A 23356-nucleotide genomic window follows, 5' to 3' on the forward strand; every position below is an offset into this window, starting at 1 on the left:
AAACTCTGTCTCAAAAAAAAAAAAAAAAAAAGGTGCCAGATTTTCTTAGTAAATTCTCTACTGGATCAAGGAAAACACCTGAATAGAATAGGGGATTATTAACAGACTGTAGACTTTCCCCATGGGAGACAGCTTTGCAGGGCCATTTCAAAATATGCCAAAGAAATATACTTTGGGCCAGGCACAGTTGTTCACGCTTGCAATCCTAGCATATTGAGGGGCCAGGGCAGGAGTTTGAGGCCAGTTTGAAACCAACCTGGGCAATATAGTGAGACCCTGTCTACAGAAAATTTAAAAATTGGCTGGGCGTGGTGGTGCATCCCTGCAGTTCCAGCTCTTGAAGGGGGTTGAAGTGGGAGTTGCTTGAGCCGGGGAGGTTGAGGCTGAGCATCTCACCACTGCACTCCAGCCAGGGAGACACAGCAAGACTCTGTCTCAAAGAAAAGGAAAGAAAAAGAAAGATTTGATTTCTCTCAGGGCCTGCTATCTGTCATGTGATGCGATACTAGAGTCAGGCTGGAATTTGGTGTCTTATGACAAAAAGTCTGTTTCTTCGTCAGTCTTAGGACCTCTGTTTCAATGTTCTGGTCAGCTGTGCCTAAATTCCAACAGGAGGAGGGTATAGTGAGGCATTTCCAACTCCCGCCATCATAGCCTGAACTAATTTTCAGGTTAACTTTGTGATGGCCTTTCCAAGAGGAAGGGTCCATTCAGTTGTTCGGACGCTTAGAATTTTGTTTTTTTGACTTTAAAAATTTTGTTATTATTATTTAAATGTATACAGATGAGGTCTCACTATGTTGCCCAGGCTGGTCTCAAACTCCTGAGCTCATGTGATCCTCCCACCGCAGCCTCCCAAGTTGTTAGGATTACAGGCATGCACCAGCACACTGGTCCTAAAATTTTATTTTTGGCTTACAGTCCTGCAAGTTTCTTTTATACTTGTTTGCATTGCCTGTGCTTTTAGTTACTTGTATAGCTCATGTAAAATTGTATCCTTGCTAAAGGAAACAGAACAATAAAGTCATATATTAAAATTTTTATTTAGAGAGATAGACCAGGTTTTGCTCTGCTGCCCAGGCTGAAGTACAATAGCCTTGGTATGGCTCACTGCAGCCTCAAACTCCTTGGCTCAGGTGATCCTTCTGCCTCAGCCTCCCAAGTAGCTGAGATTACAGCTGCCTGCCACCGCACCTGGTTATTTTTTTTTTTTAAGGTTGGGGGGGTGATGGTAGTGGTCTCACTATATTGCCCAGGCTAGTCTTGAACTCCTGGCCTCAATCGATCCTCTCCCTCAGCCTCCCAAAGTGTTGGAATTACAGACATGAGCCTCCCCACCTGGCTCATTAAAATATTTAACGGAGAAGCTGGCAGTTGACAAAAATAATTCCATTGTTATCAAGGATCTCCATCTGTTTCTCAACAGAAGTGATATGTGATCTTCTGCAAGTCATTTCTCTCCCTATGCATCGGCTTTACACAAAAATAATCTCTACAATATGAGATTACACTTTTTTTTTTTTTTGAGACAGAGTTTCGCTGTTGTTTCCCAGGCTGGAGTGTAGTGGCATGATCTCAGCTCACTGCAGCCTCCATCTCCCGGGTTCAAGTGATTCTCCTGCCTTAGCCTCCCAAGTAGCTGGGATTACAGGCGCCTGCCACCACACCCAGCTAATTTTTTGTATTTTTTTAGTAGAGACAGGGTTTTATCATGTTGGCCAGCCTGGTCTCGAACACCCAACCTCACATGATCCACCCGCCTTGACCTCCCAAAGTACTGCGATTACAGGCGTGAGCCACCATGCCCAGCCTAGACTTGATTTCTAAGGTTTCTTCCTGTTTAAAGACTGATTTAACAGAGTTTGTGTTTTTTTGTTTGTTTCTTTGTTTTTGCCTCTCTCTGATTTCACTCAAGGCCTAGGAGCAGAAAATCTCCTAGTGGTGTAGAGATGCAGAATGTCCCATTTACAGGATTAATTTTGTTTCTCCCTCAGGCAAAAACCAAATCTTCAGGAGCTGTTTCCAGCTAAACCCTCATCCCAGGAAATATACTGATTTAAAGTAGAGGCTCTGTAATCCCAGCATTTTGGGAGGCCAAGGCAGGCATCTCACTTGAAGCCAGGAGTTAGAGACTAGCCTGGCTAACATGGTGAAACCCCATCTCTATTAAAAAAGCGAAAATTATCCTCTGGTTTCTCTTTTTTTTTTTTTTTTTTTTTTAGACGGAGTTTCGCTCTTGTTACTCAGGCTGGAGTACAATGGTGCGATCTCAGCTCACCGCAACATCCGCCCCCTGGGTTCAGGCAATTCTTCTGCCTCAACCTCCTGAGTAGCTGGGATTACAGGCACGCGCCACCACGCCCAGCTGATGTTTTTTGTATTTTTAGTAGAGACGGGGTTTCACCATGTTGACCAGGATGGTCTCGATCTCTTGACCTCGTGATCCACGCGCCTCGGCCTCCCAAAGAGCTGGGATTACAGGCTTGAGCCACCGCGCCCGGCTTCCTCTGGTTTCTCTTCATAACGAATAAGTCTTTCACCTTTTACTGAAGATTTCCATGGAGAGGAACAATTATGAGTTTATAACCAAATTTTTTTATGTCCTGCTTAGGCAGGGCTAAGTAAGAAAAGAAAAAGAAAAAGAAAAAATACAGAACGTAGCTAGACGTGCTGGCACGTGCCTGTAGTCCCAGCTATTCCAGAGGGTGAGACAGGAGAATCGCTTGAACCGGGGAGGCGGAAGTTGCAGTGAGTGAAGATTGTACCACTGCACTCCAGCCTGGGCAATAGAGAACCTGTCTCAAAAAAGAAAAAAAAATTAAAGTAGAAGCTTTATTCAAATATGTGAAAAGATACTCAGCCACATTCAGAAAGGATTGAATACAAATTTAACATATAAGGAAATATCTTTTTTTTTTTTTTGAGACAGAATCTCATTCTGTCATCCAGGCTGGTGTAATCTTGGCTCACTGCAACCTCTGCCTCCTGAGTTCAAGTAATTCTTGGTTCTTAGCCTCCCAGTTAGCTGGGATTACAGGGTCTAACCACCATGCCTGGCTAATATTTGTGTTTTTAGTAGAGATGGGTTTTCACTATGTTGGCCAGGCTGGTCTCAAACTCCTGACTTCAGGTGATCCACCCACCTTGGCCTGCCAAAGTGCTGGGATTATAGGCATGAGCCACTGTGCCTAGCCCTAAATACCATTCTTCACTAGCAGATGGGTAAAGATTTGGTAATACAGGTATACTGTGTTTGCAGGGCAAACCAAATTGGCACAATTGCACATTTGTTGCACCCTCTGCAGAGTAAGTTGGCAACACGAGTCACAAAAGTGTAAGTGCATATGCCCCTTGATGCAGGAGTTCCTCTCTTTGGAAATCCCAGATGCAAACATCTTTGTGCAGATGGGCGAGCCTATGTGTAGGATGAATTCTTGTGGCATGCCTGTAGAAGCAAACAACTGGCATCACCCTCTATGCCCATCAGTATATTAAAGTCCTGTATGTTGGACTCAAATGGGTTACTGTGTCTGCAACTGTAAAAATGAGACCGTTTTTCATGAATCGATCTGAACAGTCCTCAAGGTCTGCTGAGTCTGTTGTATAGAACTGTGGATTTATGTAAAAAAGAATAGTTGTGGATTATATATGTTTTATATATGTTCCTATGTGCACAGACTCTCAAAAATATACAATGTGAACAGAATCAGAAAAAATATACAAGAAATCGGACTGTAACTTATTCAATTATTTATTTATTAATTTTTTTTTTTTTTGAGATGGAGTTTCGCTCTTGTTGCCCAAGCTGGAGTGCACTAGCGCGATCTCTGCTCACTGCAACCTCTACCTCCTGGGTTCAAGAAGCGAGTCTCCTGCTTCAGTCACCCAAGTAGCTGGGATTACAGGTGCCCGCCACCACGCCGGTTAACTTTTTTGTGTTTTTAGTAGAGAAAGGCTTTCACCATGTTGGCCAGGCTGGTCTCGAACTCCTGGCCTCAGGTGATCCACGAGCCTTCGGCCTCCCAGTTTGAATTGAGTTTCCATCACTTATAATTGAAAGAATCCTGGGAAATACAGCTTCTGGGTCCAGATGCACATTTCCACCATATTTCTTTGATATACCAGTTTATATAATTCACAGCAAGAAATAAGGTTAAACTAGTGTGACTTGGTCTTTGTCTCTGGTGTTTCCTCTTTGGAGAGGTCACAAATGTTTTTTTTGTTAAGTCATCTGTCCTGAAGATTTTCCAGGCCCAATGTCAAGTTCACTGATCTGTGGTTTGCAGAACTCACTCTCTTCCTCTTTTAAAAAATGGTCATGTCATCTACCTCTCTCTAACCTTCTGAAAAGGTCAGAAAACCTTCTACGCGGTCAGGAGAGGGTCTGCATGATATTCCCCTAAAACAGAATCTGACTCTAAATGAGTCACCTTTTTTCAATTCTCCCGAACAGCTGGTAATGCAAGGACAGGTCAGGATGGCACAAGTCGGTGCCTTGTGCTAGGTTTACTTGCTGATTCAGGGGAGGAATTCCTTCAGCCGCAGCATCCATCCTCCTCCATTCCCATGAATTCTGCAAGATGGCACTTGCATCCTGCTGAACTAAGGGCATGGCACTTGCATCCTCCTGAACTAAGGGCAGAACCCTGCAGAGACCAAAAGCATACCCACTTGTCTGTAGCATCGACACAAGGTTTCCAAACTGGAAACACTCTGAGTTCCAGCTTCACATGCATGGTGGCCACACCCAGTTGGTCAAGCAAATCTGGAATGAACCAGAAGGAGCTGTGGCGCTGAAGCCTCCATAACCCTCATGGTACTGCAGCTCCCAGCTGTCTTCTTCATGTGTTCCCTTCAACTTTCCCAAGGAGTCTACAGTTCAAGTCTCCATCTTTCAAAGGACTATCACTTCTGCTTGGGGCATGGGACAGATACTTCATCATCAATCCATACATATCATGTAAGTGGTAGAACTTGTTTCTCCTGCGTAACTCCCGTAACTTCAGAAAGCCCACCGTTTTCTAAAATTGACATTCAGCCCTATTTCAGATATCACTGCATTTCTTTAGAGAGAGGGCTTCATCATTTCATTTAAGGAGCTACCAGAAGGAGCATTACAGCATTGGAATGTAGTTGTACAAATGTCTCCAGAAAATTTGAGGTGTCAGAGTCAACACTCCAGAACCAGATTCTCTACTTTGGTAGGTGCTGGAGTCGAGTCTGTCATAATCCCCAAATTACAGGGATGGGCTGGCAGTTTGTTTCTATACTTCTCTACAACGAAAAACGCGTCCAAAGGCAGCGCTTGTACTTAAAAAACTTTTTCTTTTAATTGAAGAGACAGAAGAAGCTGAATGGCCTGAACGTTGTATTTACTGTATTTGCTGAAAAAATGCAGACTGGCCTAGAATTTATGGAGCAGCTGAGATGGAATCTACCAGTCTCGAAGACGCCCCGTTTTAAAAAGTAAATTAGCCTCCAATTGCTCTTCCATAACCTGCATCCTCGCCAGACTTTTTTCTTTTTTAAATCTCTTTTTAAATTTTTTATTTTTATTATTATTCTTTTTAGCTCCAGCTCAAAGCCTTGCTGGACTAATTTTAAAGTTATGTTGGTTAATGTCATGCCTTCACTGGAACTAGCGGATAGGGCGGGCAAGTGACACGCTTGTTTTAAAGGTAGGGAAACCCGGGGCCGGAAAGCGGCTAGAATCAGACGGTGTTTCCTACCTCCCTGCTGGCGCTTCCCTTACCCGCAACAAAATCACGGAATAACTCACTCACCTGTGAGCACGGGGCCTGCCCCACCCACTCTTCCAAGACCCGGACAACAGCCAGCCTCTAGGCGAGCCAGCAAGGACGATCCCGGAGTCCCCGAGCGCGCTCCCATGGGGCGGGGCAGCCCTCGGGCCGCGCAGGCTCCGCCCCTTCACGTGACGCCCCCTGCGGGCTGCCCCCCCCCCCGCGAGGAGGGCAGGGCTTGTCTCGCGCCTGCGCAGAAGGGACTGGAGGCGGGCGCGTGCGGCTGACTGACAGCCCACGCCGCGGCGCCAGGAAAGGACCCGGCTGCTCGCGGGCGGCGCAGTCGCCGCAGCCTCGGAGTCCGACGGCACCGGTTCGCTGCCTGGTCCGCCCGTGGTGAGAGGGGCGGTGGGGCGGCCTCAGGCTGGCCTGACAGGCTCGTGAGAGGAAGGATGACTCGGGAGGGATGACGGAGACCCGGGGCGGGGGTCTGCGAGAGCTGACAGCTGGGAGCGCCGTGGGGCGGGGGGCGCGGGGAGGGAGGAGGGGTTCGCGGGGCGTCGGGGGCGGGGCCTCGCGGGCCTGGGGCTCGGATCGGGGGGTCTCCGCTGGCTCCTCGCCTGCTGGGACGCAAAGGGAAAAGGGTAAGGGCGCCGGGAGCCCACGGGCGGAGAGGCAGTTCGAACGTCTGGGAATGAGCGCAGCCCGGGCCGCCGCCTGGAGGAGGCGCCCCCAGCCCCGGGGCAGATGGTGGCCGCAGTTGGCTTTGGGATGGAGCTGGTGTCCCAGTCTTGGGGAAAGAAGAAACCCAGGACTCCTGCAAGGGCAAGCTGGGGAGGGGGTGCAGGGACCCAGGGGAGAAAGACATTGGGGAGTCATGCGTGTGTGCGGGGTGTGAAGTTGCTGCCTCACTGCTCCTGGGGCTGGCTGGGGGGGGGGGAGGTGACAGAAAGGGGCTTCCTGGCCCGGGTGACCTCCCCTGTCCATTCTGCCTCTTCCCTCTCCTCTTGATGGGCCAGTAAGCGAAGGGGAGGATAGCAGTGAGAATGTGGTTTTAGCAGTTCAGTTTAGGACAGCTGGCTGAGGTGGCATTGAGCCCGTTTCCAGGATCTTGGAAAGGACAGAATTGAGTGTTCTGGAGCTGGGTGCGTGCCCTCCCACCCTTCCCACCGCTTTCCTTGGTTTGTGCTTCCCTGGGTTGCAGGTTGATTAGACTTCGGAAGATGAAAAGGGGAAGAGGAGAAAAAGACTTTGCAGGGGCACTGGCCAGCTCCTCTTCCTCTCTAGGTAAGGGCCAGGCATGAGTCCCAGCCTGCAGATTGAGCAGGAACTCACTTCTGAGCTGGCACAGGTGAGGCGCCCCTGACGTGGAGGTAGTGTGGCTGTGGTGAGTCAGTGTTAGAGGCAGGCTGACAGCTGTCAGGGCCGAGGCTGCTTTAGCCAGGCTGCCACTTGATGTTGATGTTTCAGATTGATTTCCTTAAAAGCTGCCCCCACCCTCAACCTAAAAGCAGGGCAGAGAAATGCTTAACACTCTATGGTGCAAAGGAAAAAGGTTTGGATTATATTGCATTTGAGCATTCCTTCCTGTCTCCCCCCACTTCTCCTGGGAAGGATATGTTCTCCATTGTTCAGTGTCTCTCTTTGGCTGTCACTTGTTTTTATTTCCACTTTGTTCGGAAATAGGACTGCTTATGCCTTTGAAGCACAGGACGAAAGGCTATTGAGATTGGTTTGCAATGAAAAAGTTGACTCATGAGATTTTCTTTTTCCACTAAAGAGATGAAGATGGCGTGGGACTGACATGTAGGCAGCCTTAGCGATCAGATCATCACTAGCCTCTGTTACGTTCTGACGTTTCTGGCTGTGTTTGCCATTTGTATGGGATGTGTCAGTTAGTGTGAAGGTTGGTTTGCATTATTTGAGATGTAACAGCCAAAGGCAGTGAGAAGCCACTCGGTGACTGAGTAAATCACAAGCCTTAAATCATTTGCTGCAGAACCTCAGAAAGTGGAGGATCTCTGCAGATATTAGACGTGGTTCTCTTTTCACGACAATAACATCTTCAAAAGTGAATTGCTTTATAGTAGCCCTGGTGGCTGTGAGGAGCGTGTTTTAGGACAGTCTCCAGGAAGGGTTTGGGGTGGGATGAGTCATGCTGCCTGCCTCTCTCTCCTCCCACCTCCTCTCTCCTTTCTCTCATAAAGCAAAAGTAATCAGGTTAAAAGAAACACCAAAAGCAGCCTGGGACAATTTTTTTAAAAAAGTCAGAAGTCAGCCAACATCAGGAGAGACATGGAAAGCAGGAGTAAAAGCTGCATTGCCCACAGTCACCCTCACTTTCATACCTTGCAGGGGCTTTCCGTCGCAGACTCTTGGTTGATCTTCATTATAAGCTTGGTAATGATGGGTGTGTTATCGTTCCCATGTCACAGATGAGGAAACTGAGGCTGAGTGACTTGCCCAGGGTCGCTTAGCTACTGGGGACACAGTGAAGTGTTTAACGCAGCCGTCTGATGCTGGATATAGCAGCCCTTGCCACCCTGCAGAATGGAAAGCGGGTTGGGTCCAGGTGGATGGTGCCTCACACCAGGGGTCGTGGGGCTTTCCTAGAGGCTTGCAAAACATCCTTCTCTTCCACCACCTGTCCGGCTTACTGAGTCGGCTGCGCCACTCCTGCCCCTGCCCCGAGCTTGAGGTGGTCTGCATGGACTCAGATTTATTTAGAGGTCCTTGAGAAATCTAGTAGGAAGTGTGATTGCTAAGAGTGTCTTTTGCTTAAGTGCTCTGTGTTTCCAAATAGCCTAGGTGTCTTCAGCTGTGTGAGGCAAGAGAGCGTGAAGCCTGCTACAATCATTTTTCTTGTCCTCCACCCAAAGAGAAATGCAGTGGTTGTGAAACCAAGCGGGCTGGCCCAGTAACTTTGTTTATTCTAAACCATTTTTTCTATGTGGCATCGTATGGGTCATGGTGACACTTAAAAATAAGCCATAGAGCCAGCGCGGTGGCTCTTACCTACCTGTAATCCCAGCAGTTTGGGAGGCTGAGGCAGGTGGATCACCTGAGGTCAGGAGTTTGAGACCAGCTTTGGCAACATGATGAAACCCTGTCTCTACTTAAAATATAAAAATTAGCTGGGCACGGTGGCACACACCTATAATCCCAGCTACTTGGGAGGCTGAGGCAGGAGAATCACTTGAACTCGGGAAGCAGAGTTTGCAGTGAGCCAAGACCACATCACTGCACTCCAGCCTGGGTGACAAAGACTCCCATCTCAAAAAAAAAAAAAAAAAAAGGCATAGCTGTTCTCATGAGGAAAGGACAAGTTTTAATCCCACTTTCTAAAAATCAGGGCATCAAAAACAGAACTTCAGGGGAAGGTTGGCCAATAGATGTTTTGGCACATTAGTGGTAGGAAACAGTGGAAAGCCGCGGTAATCCCGGCACAGGAACCAGAAGTGTAGGTCTGGATGCAGCAGGTGATAGTTCCCAGCCACTCCACGCTTAGAATGTTGTGTTCTTTTCTGGACGTCACATGTCATGCAGGGTGTAGAAGAAAAGAAACCGCCACAGTGGTGAATGAAGTAGATGTAGTAAGCCCGGAGAAGCTTGGGAACTGTGATTTATTAAACTCGTTCTGTAGAGCCCCAAGCTTCCAGGAACCAAAGGACAAAAGTAATAGACAGACTTGGCCTTGGCCGGGCGTGGTGGCTGTACCTGGAATACCAGCACTTTGTGGGGGCCAAGGGGGGCGGATTGCTTGAGTCCAGGAGTTCAAGATCAGCCTGGGCAACATGGCAAAACCCTGTCTCTGCCAAAAATAAGACAAAAATTAGCCAGGCATTGATGGTGCAAACCTGTAATGCCAACTACTAGGGAGGCTGAGCTGGGAGGATCACTTGAGCCCTGGAGGTGGAGGTTGCCATGAACTGAGATTATACCACTGCACCCCAGACTTTAGTTTTAAGAACTTCATCATGCCAGGGTGATCGTTTGGAAACTCTTGAGTTAACCGTGTCTCTCCCCAGCAGCATCCCAGGACCTTGGTCAATCAGGCTGACTGTAGGTGCTGACTGACCCTGCCTGTTTCTCCAGCCTCATTGACTGCCACTGTCATTCACAAAGCTTCCACCTCTTTCCTGGGCCTTGAGTACCAAGATGACTCTGCCTCAGGGCCTTTGCACGGGCTGTTCCTCCCATTTCCATGGCCAGCTTCCTGCCGTAATAGTATATCCCTAGTGAGACCTTCCCTAATAGTCAGAATAATGTTCCTTTTTCTTTTGGTCTTGCCCACTCACTCTGTCATATTACAGCATTTTATTTTCTTCATAACTATCAGAAATGACCTTGTTTATTGGAGAGTGCTTTTACTAGAGACGGTCTAACCTAGCCTGGCTAGCAGACCACTGGGCAAGAGAATCCAGGCACTGCGTAGATAGTAAAGCCAGGTTTCATTCCTCTCAGGACTCCTCTAACCAAAAACCACAAACTGGGGGCTTAAAGCAACCGAAATTTATTCTTAAAGTTCTGGAGACCAGAAGTCCAGAATTAAGGCGTCAATGGGATTGGTTCCTTCTTGGGGATTCAGAGGGAGACTCTGTGCCTCGCTTTCAGCTTCTGCTGGTGGCCAATGATCCGTGATATCCCCTTACTGGCAGCTGCGTCACCCCAGGCTCTGCCCCTGTGATCACATGGCCTCCTTGTCCCTGTGTGTCTGTTTCCACTTCATGTCTTCTCCTGTGGGGCTGTGTCTCTTCTCCTCCAGTCGGATTGGACTTAGGGTCTACGCAACTCCATTATGACCTTCGCTTTTGTTCAGACAGAGTCTCTGTTGCCCAGGCTGGAGTGCAGGGCATGATCTCAGCTCACTGCAACCACCGCCTCTCAAGTTTAAGTGATTCTCGTGCCTCAGCCTCCCATGTAGCTGGAATTACAGGCACATGCCACCACACCTGGCTAGTTTTTGCATTTTTGGTAGAGACGGGGTTTCGCCACGTTGGCCTGGCTGGTCTCGAACTCCTGTCCTCAAGTAATCCTCCTGCCTCGGTCTCCCAAAGTGCTGGGATGACCTCCAGTTAACTAATTACATCCACAGAGACCCTATTTCCAGTGAAGTTCACAGGGTCCCTGGGTTAGGACCTCAACATATCTTTTGGTGCCTGGAGGTTGAGAGTATGCCTAAATTCAGTCTTTTGGGGCAGGTGGCACCTAAATTCAATCTATAATGCCTTGCAGCTTCAAGGTGCAGTGACGTTTTGAAGGGAAAAATTAGCGGGAGGTGGCTATTTTTAGGGATAAGGACAGGGATGTGAATGTTTTCATGAGAAGCCTTCATGATCCTTACGATTTGATTTTGCCAGGCAAATGCTGACTAGTGTACTTCACGGTGAAGAGGGCCGGCAAGCCAGCGACTTGCCCCAGGCCAGGCAGCTCCTGAGCAGTGACACCTCACTTCTGATTGCAGAGCCCTCAGCTTCTTTACCCCTCCGGGTAGGGACGCCACAGCTGCTTCAGGTCAGGATGCAGGGTTTCTCTGATGCGCTCTGCAGGGGCCTGGAGAGATGATTCCCTACCTTCGCGTTTTGCTGCACTGGTCCTTGTAGTGGAGGAACAGCTCATCGGCGTCCAGCGGTGAAATAAATGGCGCGGCTGATAAGACAGTATCCCACTTAGGCGATGCTGCCCAGAGGCGGTGGCGTCAATAGAAGCTTCCTCCCGCCTGTTTACCAAGGACTTCAGAGCGCTAGGCTTCTGCAGCTGAGGTGTTACCAAGGATGAGCCCTCAGGGAGTTCACAGAGCAACTGTTCTCCCTTTGGGCCGGGGTGGGGGAGGGAAGGGTGGGGGTGGATGGGCAGGACAGGTGCCAGCTGACTTATCTGGTGACTGGCACCTGCACCTAGAGATGCCTCACTTCCTGACTCTGTCACCCAGATACCCAATATGCCCCCATCTTTATTTTTATTTTTGATTAATATGTGCAGATGGTACCAAATTCAAATGATACAGAAAGAGGTCGAGTGAAAAGTAGTTTGCCCCTCCCTGTCCTCCCCAACTTCCCAGTTCCTCTCCCCATTGGCATTACTGTCTGTTTCTTCTGTCCCCCTCCAGAGATCTGATGTCCTTTTAATGTCCCTGATTATCACCTGCCTCATCCCATGGGCAGTGCTCACCGTCCCTCCCCTCAATCCTTCCTTCCTCCAGCCTCACCACAGCTCCTAACTGTTGTGACAGATGACTTGTTTCCCCATGTTAAGAGCTGATGAGGCCAGGCGTGGTGGCTGACCCCTGTAATCCCAGCACTTTGGGAGGCAGAGGCAGGTGGATCACTGGAGGTCAGGAGTTTGAGACCAGCCTGGCCAACATGGTGGAGCCCTCTCTGTACTAAAAATACAAAAATTAGCCAGCCATGGTTGTGGACACCTGTAAGCCCAGGTACTCGGGAGGCTGAAGCAGGAGAATTGCTTGAACCCGGGAGGCGGAGGTTACAGTGAGCCGAGATCGCACCATTGCACTCCAGCCTGGGCAACAAGACCAAAACTCCATGTCAAAAAAAAAAAAAGTAAAAGAAAGAGTTGATGACTATACTCCTGCCAAGGAGTTTATCTGGGAAAGGAAGGTGCTTAGCAGAAATGAGTCTGTAGAGGTAAATGTGGGGCAAGAGTGTGGGGAAAGTGCTTTTATTTCTGGGGTGGTTTTCATAGTCTTGTGCCTTAGACTTCACTAGGTAGGGCTCGCCCTGTCCAGGGCAAGTACAGAGGGCTCATGGGAAGGAAGATGATGGGAGCAATTTATCTTATGTGGCTGAGGTATAAAAATAGTGTGGTCGAGCCGGGCGCAGTGGCTCAAGCCTGTAATCCCAGCACTTTGGGAGGCCGAGGCGGGTGGATCACGAGGTCAAGAGATCGAGACCATCCTGGTCAACATGGTGAAACCCTGTCTCTACTAAAAATACAAAACATTAGCTGGGCATGGTGACGCGTGCCTGTAATCCCAGCTACTCAGGAGGCTGAGGCAGGAGAATTGCCTGAACCCAGGAGGCGGAGGTTGCGGTGAGCCGAGATCGCGCCATTGCACTCCAGCCTGGGTAACAAGAGCGAAACTCCGTCTCAAAAAAAAAAAAATAGTGTGGTCGTTATTATGGCTCATATTTATAGGGTTTCCTTTGTCCACACCCAGCTATGTGCCCAGTGTCTTATGGGGCTGTCACTTTAGCCCTCACAAAAACAATATAAGAAAGCCACAGGTACTGTCTCCATTTCACAGATGAGAAAACTGAGGCATGGAAAGGCGGAGTAACGTGCCTCCATCACACAATGTGTGAGGGCAGCGCAGGGGTCGGGGTAGCCTGCCTCTAGGCCTGGGTTCTCCGCCTCTCCCCTGAACTGCCTCCCCTGGCAGAGTGCAGGTCACCTTTGAGACCCCCCCATCAGGGCACACCGGAGACATGTGCTGTGCAGGGCACTGGGCCCCTAAGCCCCGCCCCACACCATGCACTTGCCTCTGCCCCTTCCCCAGGCTGGGCTGTCAGCTCCCCTGCCTCCTCTCGGCCCTCTGATTTCCACCTGGCTCTCAAAGCCCCAGGCACCAGGACATCTTCCCAAGACCCCAGTTCTCTGAGTGTGACCACGGCGGTGCTGGATCTGTGCCCCGTCCCTTAGCAGCCGCCTGTCTCTTGCCCTCTTCACCACCCATTCCTCCCTGAGCAGGTCAGAAGCGGTTCTGCAAGTCCTATGCTGTCCTGCTGGTTCTTCTGTTCCCCAGGCCTAGCCCAGTGCCCAGCGCGGAGCAGGTGATGAAGAAACACTGGGGGCACAAACAGCTCGTGGCTTAGGGAGCCCTGGCCTCCACCTGACTCTATGGGGACCCTCCTCTCCCAGGCTGTAAAAGGAAGGCTTTGACCTCAAGTCTTCTAGCTTCAGAATCTCCCTCACTTATCTTACACTGTTTGTTTTGTTTTTTATTTGTTTATTTGTTTTTAGAGATGAGATCTTGCTCAGTCGTCCAGGCTGGAGTGCAGTGGTGCAATCACGGCTCACTGTTAGCTTCGACCTTCCTGGCACAAGCGGTCCTCCCTGCTCAGCCTGCCAAGTAGCTGGGACTACAGGTGTGCACCACTATCCCTGGCTAATTTATTTTTGTTTTTTATTTTTAGTAAAAATGGGATCTTGCTACGTTGCCAGGCTGGTCTTAGACTCCCAGGCTCAAGCAGTCCTCCTGCCTTGGCCTCCCAAAGTGCTGGGATTGCAGACATGAGCCACCAAACCTGGCCTGCTTAGAGTGTTTAAACAGCCTTCTTTCTTCCTTTCTTTGTTTCTTTAACAGCTTATTGGGTATGTTTTAGGTGTCATAGCATTCTTCTATTTCACTTGTACACTTCAGTGATTCTTAGTAACTTGACTGACTGGTGCAACTTTCATCGTAATCTAATTTCACAGCGTTTCCATCACCCCATAAACAAAGCCCCATTCCATCAGCAGTCTCTGCCCCCGCCTCCCATGCCGGGCCCCTGACAACCGCTAATCCCGTTTTTGTCTCTGGAATCGCCCGTTCTGGACATTTCATAAGCATGATCCAGTATGTGGCCTTGTAATCGGTTCATTTTTAGTTCATCGCTGTTGCAGCATGTGTCTGCGTTCTGTTCCTTTTTACTGTAGATGTTTGTGGTGATTGTCTAGTACTGGGAAGGAGAGCCCATGCCTTCTGGCCCTCTGTACTCTACTCCATCTGCCCTCTTGCAGATGGCACCTTTGTGCTTGGGGTGGGTGAGCGGGCGATAGCGCTCCTGGGTGTGCTTCCTTACTGTGCCTCAGACCTTGCTTGACTTTTGCGGTGTTCCGGTACTGCCCTGTTTCTATTCCGGGATCCAGTCCAGGGCACCACATTGCATGTGGTCACATCTGCCCGGTGCCCCTGCCCTGGGACAGCTGTCACCTTCCCTCGTTTCACACGTAGTGTGGTGGTCTCCGTGTAACACGGGATCTCATAGCTCCCAAAAGGAAAGTGCGGTAGTGGCCACCTGTGTGTGAGGTCCACTGCGCATGGTAGAGGAAGACCCTTACTTGAGAAAATCCTGCTTTCACTCCTGCAGGGGTTCTGGCGTTATTCCAGAAATGTTCTCCTGCCTCTAAATGTCAGGAATGCATGGCCAGGACCCATTGCACGGCAGGAACAATTTCTAGCCACAGCTGATGGGAATGGTAAATTAGAAGAAAGAAAGGAGAGAGAAGGGGTTATTTTTTTCTTTTAATGGCTGAATCCATGTAGGAAAGCGAGCGTCTGGCAGACCGTCTTTTTCAATGACATCCTTTTCCCTGCCAGGTGTGCTCTGAGACATTGTCCTGGCCTTTACATCACAGCCAGGCATGACTCACAAGCAGATGACTCACAGTGGCAAAAGTGACCAATTTGCTAGCAGAAAATGAGAATCTGGGAGCGGTGGAACACATGGAAAATGCCAGAGTCAGTGCGTGTGGACGGCTGCGGTGACGCTGGCATCCTCGAGTCAGGGGATACCGGGTGAACCTAGGAAGCTGGGGGACAAAATGGGGCCCAGAAAGGAGGGCGGAAGCCTCCTGAAGGAAGAGAACCATGTTTTAAGTGAGTAGGAAGTATCAAGAGTGAGATAAAAGAATTCAATGAGACCAACGTCGGTGTCAAACCTAAGACACCCTCCCCCTAATTTTTAAAACACTTAATTTGCGGTGGTTGGAAGGAAATAGAAAACCAGTTAATAGAGTGAAGCTAGTGTAATCCTTGCTCCACCAGTGAGAGGCAGATGACGTTCAACTTCATTACGCACAACAGCACCACTCCTGGACTCCCAAGGTGCAGTTTGCATAATAAAAACCGTTTGTTAGTCTGCTCTTGTAGAAGGAAGTGGTATTTTGCATAATGAGAAATGTGATGGAAGTAGAATTAGTTAAGTCATCTATGTCATGGGAAAGAAGTAGCGTCTCTGACATCATCTCTCCCTCATCCGGGGAACCTGCCAAGTGAGCTGCAGCGGCCCTGTGAGGCCACGCCTCCCACCTGTGGTCCTGTGTCTGTTCTTGCCAGCTTGCCAGCCCGCCCTCCACACAGTGGCCAGAGTGCAGCATCTTTCCAAAATCAGATTGAGGTCATTCCCCAGGTTCCAACTCTCTAGTTGCTCCTGGGATATGTTCCCACGTCTGTAACTTGGCCTGCAAGTCCCTGCTTCCATGGGCTGGTCCCTGTAGCCTCCCAGCCTCAGTTCCGTCCACCCTGCCTCACTGTGGATAGAATGGGCCAGGTTCATTCCCTTGAAGAGCATTGACTTTGCCTCTTCCCTGCGCTGGGCCCCAAGGCCTCCAGATCATAGTGACCTCCCTGCTTTTCAGACTGAAGTTGCTCCTTGTTGCCAGGCGCCTTCCCTAACCCAGCGCAATCCAGCAGAAATATAAGGCGATCCATGTGTGCGATTTTAAATCTAGAGGCCACGTTAAACAATTAAAGGTATCTAGCAATAGAATCTACTTTTTAGTTGGCCATGCACCGTGACTTCTACCTGTAATCCCAGCACTTTGGAAGGCTGAAGCGGGTAGATCACTTAAGGTCAAGAGTTCAAGACCAGCCTGACCAACTTGGCGAAACCCCATCTCTACTAAAAATACAAAAAATTACCTGCGTGTGGTGGTGGGTGCCTGTAACCCCAGCCACTGAGGAGGCTGAGGCAGAAGAATCACTTGAACATGGTAGGTGGAGGCTGCAGTGAACCAAGATTGTGCCAGTGCACTCCAGCTGGGGCAGCAGAGCCATGCTCAGTCTCAAAAATAAAAAGAATCTATTTGTTAATAGAGTCTATTTAACCTAATATATCTAAAACGTTATTTCTACATGTAATCTATATAAAAATTATTATTGAGATAGTTTACGTAGTTTACATTCTCTTTTCTGTCCCAAGTCTGAAATCTGGTGTGGTCAGCAGGTCACAACTTGAACGAGCCACACTTACGGGTTCACGGGCGACATGTGGCCAGCAGCTCCAACAGTGGTCGGCACAGTTCTGACCTGTTAGTGACTCATTTTGTTCATAGCACGTATGATGGCTATAATATCTTAGTTTGCTTTTTTGCTCTCTGACTAGAACATGAGCTCCCTGAGGGAAAGGCTTTTGTTGGTGCACTGTAGTTGCTCAGCAATACTTGTTGAGTGATTGAGTGGATGGATGGCCAAACACAAACTCACGGCTCTCAGGCTGCTTTAGAGGCCACTGAGTAGTCAGTGCCGTTGGAAGCCTATTTTAGCCGGGGCCATTTAATGTCACAAGGTTCCTTGTAACCCAAAACACTGTTTTATGTAGGGACTTACATTCATCAGAGGTCCCTGTGATTACTCTTTCATTTTTTTGAGACAAGGTCTCATTCTGTTGCCCAGGCTGGAGTGCAGTTGCACGATCAGGGCTCATTGCAAGCCTTTACCTCCTGGGCTCAAGTGATACACCCGCCTCAGCTTCCTGAGTAGCTGGGACTACAGATGTGCGCCACCATGCCTGGCTAATTTTTGTATTTTTTGTAGCAATGGGGTTTCGCCACATTGGCCAGGCTGGTCTCTGAACTCCTGACCTTAAGTGATCCCCCTGCCTCAGACTCCCAAAGGCATAATTAATCTTTATTGGTTTTTTTTGGTGTTCTTTCGTTTGTTGTGTTTTTTTGGAGATGAATCTCTCTCTGTTGCCCAGGCTGGAGTGCAGTGGCATAATCTTGGCTCACCGCAACCTCTGCCTCCCAAGTTCAAGCCATTTGCCTGTCTTGGCCTCTTGCGTAGCTGGGATTATAGGCATGTGCCACCACACCCGCCTAATTTTTTTATTTTTAGTAGAGACGGGGTTTCACCATGTTGTCCAGGCTAGTCTTGAACTCCTGACCTCAGGTGATCCACCTCTTTCTCCCAAAGTGGTGGGGTTACAGGCATGAGCCAACGCACCCAGCCAGGGAAGGGTTTTCAACAAGAAGCAAGTCCAGAGATTGAGATTCTCTGGAGCTGTTGATTGGTGTTAATGTAGATCAGGTTTTTTCAGCTGGAGACATTTGTGGTTGTGACAACTCGGGGGTGCTTCTGGCATCTAGTGGGTGGGGGCCAGGCTAGTCGCAAGCATCCTATAGTGCCAGGGCAGCCCCCACCACAAGGAATTATCCAGTCCAAATGTTAACAGTGCCGTTGTCAAGAAACCCCGCTGTTGGCTGGGTGCGCCTGTAATCCCAGCTACTCAGGAGGCTGAGGTGGGAAGATCACTTGAACCCGGGAGGCGGAGGTTGCAGTGAGCTGTGATTGCACCATTGTACTCCAGCCTGGGTGACAGAGCAAGACTCTGTCTCAAAAAAAAAAAAGAAACCCCACTGTGGATCATTGCAGCTCCACATTTGTTGCTGTCTCGGAATTACCTCTGGTAACGTCAGGAAGGTTTTTAGTCTCAGGAAACGTGACAAATTTCCATCTTTTCACTCTCTTCTCTCCGTTCAGGTTAAACCCTTCCCAACCTATCATTGCTTTTCCTAAAAGCATGGACCAAATGGGAGCCGCCTGCAGCCAAAGCATTTAAGATGAAAGAAAATTGGCCCTGCTTTTAAACTGCAGATGAGAATTCTGCAGAGAAGCCATCTAGAGAAGCATGTGCCTTGAGAACTGTGGATCAGCACACTTAAAGCAGCCCTTGAACCTGTCTAGATACCCTTGGAGCGAAACGGCCGCAGAAACCTCTTTCTTTTCACTCACATGCAAGCAAACATCTGCCAACTCCACCATTTCCAGGCTCCTCAGAAATGCATTTGCATATTGCAAAGCAGGACTGGAGTGCAGAATGTGATGTATTTTAATTCTTGTTATATATTAAGGTCCCCTAAATAAGAATTCAGCTCCCATTTTATTATGGGTAGAAAAGTGGTTGATTATGTATGTTTCAGTTTTACGGTTTGGGGGAATACTTCCAAATATAAACTGAAGTTGTGCTAGACTAGGCAGTACTTTTTTAAACCTTCCTAAGTCTCCAACTAGGTCGGAATCAGTCTGAATTAGCCGTGTGGGGGGTGGCAAACCACCTCACGCCTGCCACTGGGCGCCGACTGTTTCCTCCATCCGGAATATCTTCTGGCAGGATCAGGCTTCTACCAGATTTCACCCAAAGAACTCAGCCCTTTGAAAGCGCCCCAGGCAGAGTGGAGTTCTACTTCTGGGCTCCCATGGACACCTGCGTCCTGGAGTCAGAGCACGTGGCTGTCATCTTTTCTGTATGCGTCTCTCTGGATTGTGCTTGGGAAAGGAAGGGTCGTGTTCTGTTCATCTTTGTCTTCTAAGATTTATCATGGCTCTGGTACTTGGTAGGGGCTTAAAGGTGGTTGCCAAGTGAATTGCTTGAACTCAAAAAAGTAACAACTTTTGTCTGTCTACACTGGCGCTGCCTCCATCTGTGAGGCAAGAAGTGGCAGAGAGACAGCAGCTGTCCTCTTCAGCCTCAGGTGGTGAAATTCCTGGACTTGGCACTGATCAGGAGGTGACAAGCCACCTGGGGGCAGAAGCGACGCTGGGTTCCCCTGTTGTCTGTGTTACCCAGCTGGTGACACAGTGGGCAGGAAGTGGGGGTTCAGGCCCATGTGAGGAAACCATCACATGACTTTGGAGATACAGCTTTGCCTTGTCACTTACCCTCCAGGCTTCAGTGTCCTGCTCTTGAAACGATTTTCAGGAATCCCCGTCACTGCCCACTCCTGTCCCTTCCTCATCTGTCTGCCAAGCTCCTACCCATTTGCCAGAAGCCCAAAGTCTCATGTAACCCTAATATCTTGGGATTTTATTTGAGTAACACAGTCTAGGGTTCCTTAGTATATAGCTATTTTGTTCCCACTTCTTTGCAAACATCCTTTATTCTCTTATAATAACAATTCTCTTTAATAACATTTGTCTTTTTTCTTTTGGCAGCGAGTAACTTCTGTGAAAGCCCAGCGTTTATGGGTGGAAAGTGCTAAGCCCTCCTTGCTTGTCAGTTTCTACTAACATGGGAAATAGAGAAGTTCAGGTACTTTGGGTGGAATGTCAAATTGCTGATCACATGTGGCCTGTGTGTCTCCCAGATGGGGAGACCTATAGGTTGAGTCTTTTCCCATGGCTCTTGGTAGAGGGAGTATTAGCCCACCCCGGTGTACTACAGCTATTTGAAGGGTCCTTATCCATCTACCAAATGAGCAAACGGGGCAGGGTCCTTGTCTATACCCACAATATTGCAAGGCTGTGGACTCCAGCCCTGCGTGGGTTTATTTAGACTCGTCCATCTTGGCTCTGTGGCCTTAGGCAACTGTTTAACCCTTTTAAACCTTGAAGTTTCTTCCTCCATCAAGTTGAGATAATAGTCTTAGCTCATATGTTACTGGAGAATTAAATCAGATAATTAGTGCCTGGTGTGTAGGGAATATACAATAAATGTGAGTTGTGGTTATTATCTAATTATTAAAAAGTAGTAAATAATGGCAATGCTGAGCGTGTGGAAAAGAACAGTCCAGACCAGCGTGGCTCCTTACCAGCATTGCCATGCACAGAGGCAGCAGCAGAAAGTAGTCAGCTTTGCCTTTCTGTAGGGCATTTGTGCCAGGCCTCAGCATGGCACTCGGAGACAGGCAGCCTTCTGAGATTCCCTGAGAGGGAGGAGCAGAGATTTTTGCAATGTCTGGAAGTGCCATCCTGTTATTCAAATATAAGTTTCTAAGGAAAAAAAATGTTTTAGAAAACTGTGACTGTAGGTAGCTTCTACAATGGGTGGGATAAACGTCTTTATTTTTAACAACTGCAAGGTTTATAAACAAGTGGTGCGAAAGAGAATTTTTATTTATTTTTACTTTTTTTGAGATGGAGTCCCGCTGTGTCACCCAGGCTGGAGTGCAATGGCACGATCTCAGCTCACTGTAACCTCTGCCTCCCAGGTTCAAGCAATTCTCCTGCCTCAGCCTCCTGAGTAGCTGGGATTACATGCATGAACCACCACGTCTGGCTAATCGTTGTATTTTTAGTAGAGATGGGGTTTCACCATGTTGGTCAGGCCGGTCTTGAACTCCTGACCTCATGATCCGCCTGCTTTGGCCTCCCAAAGTGCTGGGATTACAAGCATGAGCCACGTCGCTTGAGCCACCCTGCCTGGCCTCAAGTAAAGCATTTCAATCCATTAAACAACACTTCCCGGCTGGGTGTGGTGGCTCACACCTGTAATCGCAGCACTTTGGGAGGCTCTAGCAGGTGGATCACTTGAGGTCAGGAGTTCAAGACCAGCCTGGCTAACATGGTGAAACCTCAACTCTGCTAAAAATACAAAAAATTAGCAGGGTGTGGTGGCCGCGATTGCACCGTTGCACTCCAGCGTGGGCAACAAGAGTGATGAAACTCCATATCAAAAAAACCGAAATGCTTTACTTGAACCTTCTTGCCTGTAGACTGGCGTGAACGTTTTCCATCTTTGTTTACTAGAAACCTCAGTAGGACAGAAAGAGGGAAGCCTGTGTATCTTTCCATTTGTGCTCACTCATTACGTTCTCTGTGGCTTGGGCCCTTGTGCCATCAGCAGTGAAGACACCAGGTCAGTCGCATAGGTTTGTAATGGAGAGGACGTGAACCAGTGGTGCTCACTACGTGCACAAGGACCCTAGTCCCCAGGAAGGCACAGTGAGTGTCCCCTTGGTTATCTAGGGCAGGCCACAGTGTTCAGCAACGTGACTCAGAAATCAGTCCCCTCGAAGCATCCCATGTTGGGGACATGTTGACATTATTTCCTTTCTTGGGGTTCTGAGTGAGATTCCTTCTGTCCTGACAGCTCTGGAAACAGTCTCTGTCCTTCCACCACCACAAAGTAATGCTTCTCTCTCTCTCTCTTTTTTTTTTTTTTTTTTTATGAGATGGAGTCTCACCCTGTCACCCAGGCTGGAGTGCAGTGGCGTCATCTCGGCTCACTGCAACCTCTGCCTCCTGGGTTCAAGCAATTCTCCTGCTTCAACCTCCTGAGTAGCTGGGATTACAGGTGTGTGCCACCACACCCAGCTAATTTTTGTATTTTTAGTAGAGACAGGGTTTCACCATGTTGGCCAGGCTGGTCTCAAATTCCTAACCTCAGGTGATCCGCTCGCCTTGGCCTCCCAAAGTGCTGGGATTACATGAGTGAGCCATCATGCCCAGCCCCAAGGACCAGGTTTTGAGAATGGGAAAGGGAATTCCTGGAATTGGGATCTACTTTGAAGAGTCAGTGGTCCTAAGTCCCTGTCAGGCAAGGAACCAGGTTCCGCCCTGTGCGTTGGCCGCTGCTCCAGCCTGTGCAGGCTTTGTGGACAAGTGCTACCTTCAGCACCAGCGGGCACCTCACAAGGCTTTGTGGAGCTCCTGTGAGTAGCCCACTTCCATCTGTCCGTCTGTCCGTCTGGCTTGGACTTTCTGTACTTATCCTAGACACATGGCTGTGCTGCCGCAGGGCCAGGCAGGTGACGGGAACTGATAACATGTATCTCAAAGGACAGCCACCCGAGGAAGGATCCATAGGAAATGTCACAGGGGGTAGGTCGTGTCACAGCCCTGGAAACAAGCTGGGGTGTTGCCATTGATCTTGCCTGTGTTCTGGCTTTCCACATTGAGGCGGTTGCTTCACCCCTTCCCTTGGTCTCTGGCTGTTTGAACTTTGTGTATGAGCTGAGGAGTCAATTGTGTGGGGCTGTCTCTTGTGAGGTCTGTCTTTCCACGTGCCATGTCTCTTTCTGTTGTGCAGCTGCACCTTTTACACGTGGCCATTCTCTCAGCAGTTTCTTAGCCTGTGCAGTTTAAAACAAACATCTTACCTGACCCAGAGTGCTTTCTACATGCCTGTGACTCGTTTCTCCTTACAGAGGATGGAAAAACTAAGGGCTCTGGTACTGTGAACTCCTTAAATTCTCCCACCTCCTTTCCCACGTACCCTGCTGCTCAGCCCACCGCTGACAAGCATCAGCCCAGTGGAAGCCCATCTGCTCTGCCTTCATCAATTCTGTTCCCCCTTGGTTGTTTTTCAAGTTCCTCATTCTTGCAGGAAAGAATCCCCTTTGGCCAGGCAGAGTGGCTCACGCCTGTAATCCCAACACTTTGGGAGGCCGAACTGGGAGAATCACCTGAGGTCGGGAGTTCAAGACCAGCCTGACCAACATGGAGAAGCCCCATCTCTACTAAAAACACAAAGTTGGCCAGATTTGGTGGTGTAAACCCAGCTACTAGGAGGCTGAGGCAGGAGAATCACCTGAACCCAGGAGGCAGAGGTTTTGGTGATCTGAGATCGTACCATTGCACTCCAGACTGGGCGACAAGAGCGACACTGTTTCAAAAAAAAGAATCCCTTTCCTTCTGCAGATGGGCAGCCTGTCTGTAGGCTGGTGCCGTCCTTTGAGGCCAGCTGATGGCACATACTGAGAGGAAGCCTAGGTCCAGCCTGTGCTGGTCAGGAAGGCGTGCAGCCTTCTCTTCACGTTCACTGACTCTCCTCTGTCGTCTTCATTCTGGGTTGAGCCTGTCTAGTGGGTTTTTACGATTTCAGCTACTGTATGTTTAGTTTGAGGTTTTCCCTTTGGTTCCCTTGTATACATTCTATTTCTTTCCTGAGACTTTT

The 23356-nt window shown here is 48.9% G+C and overlaps 2 protein-coding genes and 1 non-coding gene across 6 annotated transcripts in view; 2 read left to right on the forward strand and 1 right to left on the reverse strand.

Moving 5' to 3' along the window:
- ZDHHC7 (zinc finger DHHC-type palmitoyltransferase 7) overlaps positions 1–5880 on the reverse strand; it is a 54361-nt gene extending 48481 nt beyond the window's left edge. Inside the window, exon 1 of one of the 2 annotated variants that reach the window (XM_032284592.1) lies at positions 5784–5873. The gene's annotated coding sequence lies outside the window, so the exon portion shown is untranslated. Of the gene's footprint in view, positions 1–5783 lie in introns of both variants that reach the window. The other variant, XM_032284589.1, reaches the window with a different exon arrangement.
- Positions 2503–2619, forward strand: LOC116555875. Its single transcript, XR_004270718.1, has one exon. It is a non-coding gene; the product is annotated as a U5 spliceosomal RNA (small nuclear RNA).
- A 126-nt stretch (positions 5881–6006) lies between the features above and the next one.
- Positions 6007–23356, forward strand: part of KIAA0513 (KIAA0513 ortholog) — a 57555-nt gene continuing 40205 nt past the window's right edge. For 2 of the 3 annotated variants that reach the window (XM_032284593.1, XM_032284595.1), the window contains exon 1: positions 6055–6181. The gene's annotated coding sequence lies outside the window, so the exon portion shown is untranslated. Of the gene's footprint in view, positions 6182–23356 lie in introns of all 3 variants that reach the window. The other variant, XM_032284594.1, reaches the window with a different exon arrangement.

The sequence above is a fragment of the Sapajus apella genome, unplaced genomic scaffold (genome assembly GCF_009761245.1).
Source record: "Sapajus apella isolate SASKATOON/1434 unplaced genomic scaffold, GSC_monkey_1.0 scaffold15, whole genome shotgun sequence".
Lineage (NCBI taxonomy): Eukaryota > Metazoa > Chordata > Mammalia > Primates > Cebidae > Sapajus > Sapajus apella.